The sequence below is a fragment of the Bubalus bubalis genome, chromosome 5 (genome assembly GCF_019923935.1).
Source record: "Bubalus bubalis isolate 160015118507 breed Murrah chromosome 5, NDDB_SH_1, whole genome shotgun sequence".
Lineage (NCBI taxonomy): Eukaryota > Metazoa > Chordata > Mammalia > Artiodactyla > Bovidae > Bubalus > Bubalus bubalis.
The window spans coordinates 125,096,425-125,102,036 of record NC_059161.1 but is presented as its reverse complement, the minus strand read 5'-3'; positions in this window follow the sequence as shown (position 1 = coordinate 125,102,036).

Here is a 5,612-nt window from a genome sequence, read left to right as displayed (position 1 = left end):
TTTTGTTATTTTGTCACTCAGCATGCAGGATCTTACTTCCCTGACCAGGGATTGAACCTGTATCCCCTGCAGTGAAAGCACAGAGTCTTAACCACTGGACTGACAGGGAAGTCCTTAACAATTATGTTTTGTAAAGGTCACTTTGCAAAAGGAGGTTATGGTTGGATGGCATCACTGACTCAACGAACATGAATTTGAGCAAACTCCAGGAGATCGTGAAGGACAGCGAAGCCTGGCAGGCCGCAGACCATGAGGTTGCAAGGAGTCGAATACAACTTAGCAACTGAACAACAAAAAGTTTGCTGTCCACTGTGAGGCTCTCAGTAAATATTTGTGATGTTTCTGGACAGATGGAAGGAAGGAAATGAGTTCCCAGGTCAGCAGCAGGCCCACAAGCTCGATTACAGGTCCAGCTCTGGCGGCCTGTCCAGCCCTGGACTCCCAGGTCTTGAGAGGAGGAGAAAGGAGAGGGGTTGCTCCCTGTGGCCTCCGGCCCAGCAGTTCACATGAAGGGTGGCCCTGGTCACTGCTGAGCAGCTCCAGCTGGGCCTCCCAGGTGGTGCTAGTGGTAAAGAACCCCCCTGCTAATGCAGGAGACATAAGAGAGGCAGGTTCGATCCCTGGGTCTGGAAGATCCCATGGAGGCATTGGACAGGACTGAAGTGATTCAGCAGGCAAGCTCTTTTTTTTATGGCTCCCCTGGTGGCTCAGCTGGTAAAGAATCTGCCTGCAATGTGGGAGACCTGGTTCAATTCCTGGCTTGGGAAAATCACCTGCAGAAGGGAACAGCTACCCACTCCAGTATTCTGGCCTGGAGAATTCCATGGACAGAGGAGCCTGGCAGACTATAGTCAATGGGGTCACTAAGAGTTGGACACGACTGAGTGACTTTCGTTTTTTGGGCAGCTAAGGGAACCAGGGGGGGCCTCTCTCGGCCAGTGCTGGTGGGAGGCATTCCAGGGAGAGGGTGCCAGGGGTGGATACTCCCAGACCCTGGTGTATAAGACAGAGGAGTAGATGGGCCAGCCCACCTGCAGTTCACACTCATTTTTTGGATCCTTGTGTGTAGAAAAGTGGGAGGGAAGCAAGGAGGGGATGCTAAGTTAGGAGAGGGCTTTTCACAGGTGTGACCCACGCCGCCTCTAGGGGTCCCAGGCCACGTAGGTTCTGGGTTCCTGAAGCCCTTTCTTGGCCACTGCCAGGCAGCTCCAACCAGGAGCACCCCCCTGTTCCTAAGGCCAGGCCTCGGGCCTCAGGCCATGCCTCCAGGAAATAACTTTGTCAATGTGTTTCCTGCATCCGGATGTTTGGGACTCCCTGCCAAAGCATCAGGCCCTTGGTGCCTCAGCCCTTCTACCTCCCTCCCCGCCATCCCTGAGCCTTGCCCACGCTGGCCTCCTGCCTGGAGCTCTCTCTGCCCTTCTCCTGCCAGCTCCTTTACAGGTTCATGGTCCTTGTGCCCTGAAGCCCTGCCCCTAAGTGCTGACCAGATTCAGTTGTCCCCTCTGCCCCACCCTGAGCGGTTGTGTCCTCACCCCCCAGCCCCCAGCAGAGGGAAGGCCTGTGGAATGAGGGACTTGGTCCCACAAGCCTTGCCCCCCTTGACCACTGTTGCCCCACTAATGGCTTCCAGATCTCCTTGCCAGCCCCCCTGTTGCAGACTGTCAACTACAAATTGGCACGTGCCAAAAGCTTTGCCAAGGACTGAACAACAAGGCCATTTGCCATCTGCCTCTGTGGAGACTGAACCCTGTGCTCTGCAGCTGTTGACCTTCAACCCCTGGAGGGAGTTCCAGGTGGAGTGAGGCACTCTGTACCCTGGTAGGGCAGGTCTGTAGATAATTGGATATTTTCAGGAACTGATTTCATGGTCCCAATCCTGCATCTCCTCATATCTAGAAAAGCACTAAATCCCTTCAAGATGACATCAGATGCTCGTGACTAGCAGAAAACCTCTTGTAAAGTAAGTGCTTGATTGCATGGAACTCCCCCTTCACCAAATCTTACATATTGACCTTCCGCCACTGCCTCTCTTTTGGACAAGGAAATGGCAACCCACTCCAGTATTCTGGCCTGGAGAATCCCATGGACAGAGGAGCCTGGAGGGTTATAGTCCATGGGGTCGCAAAGAGTCGGACATGACTGAGCGACTAACACACACACACGCACACACACACACACTGCCTCTTTGGAGCAGTCTCTCAGAGCTGTCTGAGGTGCTGCCACCTGGGCTGCAGTCCTCATTTTGCCCCAAATATAACTTAACTTCCAAGTTGTGCATCATTTTTAGTTGACAAGACTAAGTAAGTCCCAGCTTTTGTAGGCTCCTTCCACCCTTTGGCTTGTGTCCACCTTGCCAGCCTCATGCCAAGCCCCACCCACCAGGCGTCCACCTGTGGGTGAGGGGCTGGGCGGTGCTGACACCCACCACCTCCCATGTCTGGGTCTGCACAGCCCCCCTCCCCCTCTCCCAGGCCCGCCTGCAGCCCCCACTGCCAGAGCTCGCTTAGGCTGCGTCCTTGCGGATGGGACTGTCTTCCGGCCTGAGCCTGTCTCACCCCCTCAGTGACCTCGTTGGAGCACTGGTTGTTCAGACTCTCCTTGACCCTCTGAAGGAGACTTTTCTGTTCCGACTCCCTTTGGCCGCCTGAGTGGCATCGGAGGGAGAGAGAGAGAGAGAGAGAGAAAGGCGTGTGTGGTGCCAGGGCTGCCTCCGGGCAGAGGAACCCCTCCAAATGGTCCATCTGCCCCTGGAGGCTGCTGACCTTGATGCTGGGAGTGAGGCCTGTGCTTACTGACCCAGAGAGTCAGCTATCACCACTTCCCCCTCCTCCCCAAACGCCAAGTTCAAAGGGGCAGGGGACACAGAGGTCCTGGGAAGAGCTGGAGCTATTATTACTCTGCTGCTTGCAAATTATACCTATGACAAGTAGCTCAAAGTAGCTGAGGGCGCAGTAGAGGTGGGGGAAGGGAGGTGCTGAGAGACGGGCGGGACTGCCAGGAAGTGGGGTGGGGGGAAGGCTGGGGCCTGGGACAGTCAGCTCCTCCTGTGCGCAAGGCGGGGAGCAGGGCGGACCCCGGGTGTGCCAACCCCACTTCCTGGATTCCATGGTTTTAAATATTTTGACTGTTTTCATTACACACACACAACACACACACAATCCCAAAGCAGAATCTGTTTTCACCACACACACACACACACACACACACACACACACACTCCCAAAGCAGAATCTGTTCTTGGGATGTAAATCCTGATCTTTGAAGAACATGGTCCCTCACCAACCTAGACAGCATATTAAGAAGCAAGCAGAGATACTACTTTACCAACAAAGGTCCGTCTAGTCAAGGCTATGGTTTTTCCAGTAGTCATGTATGGATGTGAGTGGGACCATAAAGAAGGCTGAGTGCCGAAGAACTGATGGTTTTGAACTGTGATGTTGGGGAAGACTCTTGAGAGTCCCTTGGACTGCAAGGAGATCCAACCAGTCCATCCTTAAGAAGGTCAGTCCTGAGGGTTCATTGGAAGGACTGATGTTGAAGCTGAAACTCCAATATTTTGGCCACCTGATGCGAAGAGCTGACTCATCTGAAAAGACCCTGATGCTGGTAAAGATTGAAGGTGGGTGAAAGGGACGACAGAGGATGAGATGGTTGGATGGCATCACTGGCTCAATGGACGTGAGTTTGAGTAAATTTCGGGAGTTGGTGATGGACAGGGAGGCCTGGCGTGCTGCAGTCCATGGGGTCACAAAGAGTAGGACATGACTGAGCGACTGAACTGAACACCAACTGGGGACCACAGGGAGAAACCCTGTACCTGGTGCTCTTGAAGGCCCAAAACCCCTGATGGTGGACCAGAGGAAGGTGACGGCGGTCAGGAGCCAGGGGGCCCCTCTGAGAAGCGGCAGACATGCAGCGCCAGACCCGAGGACCGCAGAGCTGCTTCGGGTTCCGGGCTGCGTAGGATCCGGGCAGGAAGTGCGGGCTCCGCCTCTGCCGCTGAGCTGGAGAGGAAAGGGCGGGCTCAACTGCCCCCTGCTGGCCACAGCCGGACCAGCAACCTACAGGCAGCCGCTCCAGCTCCCCTGCGACTGCATACGGAGGCCTGGTCAGAGCCCGCTGAGAGGAGTCAAACCCATTGCCGCATGCAGCACAAAGCCGTGGGTGAGGTGCTGTGGCAGGAAGGATGGCGCGGTAGACAGAATAAGGACCCCCAGGATGTCTGCATCCTAACCCCGGAGCCTGTGAATGTTAAGTTACATGGCGAAGGGGAATTCAAATTGCTAATCAGTAGACTTTAATAGGTGGACTTCCCTGGTGGCTCAGATGGTAAAGCGTCTGTCTACAATGCGGGAGACCTGGGTTCGATCCCTGGGTCGGAAAGATTTCCTGGAGAAGGAAATGGCAACCCACTCCAGTATTCTTGCCTAGAAAATGCAATGGATGGAGGAGCCTGGTGCGGGCTACTGTCCATGGGGTCGCAAAGAGTCGGACACGACTGAGCAACTTCACTTTCACTTTCAGACTTTAATAGGGAAATTATCCTAGATTATCTGCCTTCGGTTCAGTTCAGTCGGTTCAGTTCAGTCGCTCAGTCGTGTCCGTCTCTTTTGCGACCCTATGGACCACAGCATGCCAGGCTTCCCTGTCCATCACCAACTCCTGGAGCTTGCTCAAACTCATGTCCATCCAGTTGGTGATGCCATCCAACCATCTCATCCTCTGTTGTCCCCTTCTCCCGCCTTCAGTCTTTCCCAGCATCAGGGTCTTTTCCAATGAATCAGTTCTTCCCATCAGGTGGTCAAAGTGTTGGAACTTCAGCATCAGTCCTTCCAGTGAATATTCAAGACTGATTATCTGCCTTGGCCCAGTGTAATTGTGAGGAAGAGGAAGGCAGAAAAACCAGAGAGAAATATGCAGAGAGAAGGCAGAGAGCAGTGCTGTGAGGACCCCACTGGCCTTCACTGGCTTTAGGGATGGAGGAAGGGGTCCCAGGAAATAGATTTATTCTCCCTTGGAGCTTCCAAAAGGAATATGGCCCTGCTGACATGGATCTCAGCTTGGTGAGACTTCAGTTCAGACTGACCTCGAGAACTGTGAGATCATGAATGTGGGTTGTTTTATTTGTATTTATTTGGCCATGCCACATGGCTTGTGGTTTCTTCATTCCTCCACCAGGGATTGAACCTGGGGCTTTAGCAGTGATAGCAGTGAGTCCTAACCACTGGACAACCTGGCAATTCCCTGTGGGTTGTTTTATTTACTTTTTATCAAGTATTTTAATTGATTTTTTATTTTAAAAAGTATTTATTTGGCTGTGCCAGGAGTCAGTTGCAGCACGTGGGATCTTTGATCTTCCTTGCAGCACTTGAGATCTTAGTTCCCTAACTAGGGACTGAACCTGTGCCCCCTGAATTGGGAGCATGGAGTCTTAACCACTGGACTGCCAGGTAAGTCCTTCTTCATGCATATTTAACAAAAAACAAATATGCAGCCTATAATCAACTCCCAGACTGTAATTAACACACTCTCATTATTTGATAACATAAACCACCCCACAGTTTGCTGGAAATGGATTTCATTAAGTCACATGATGAGATGGTTGGATG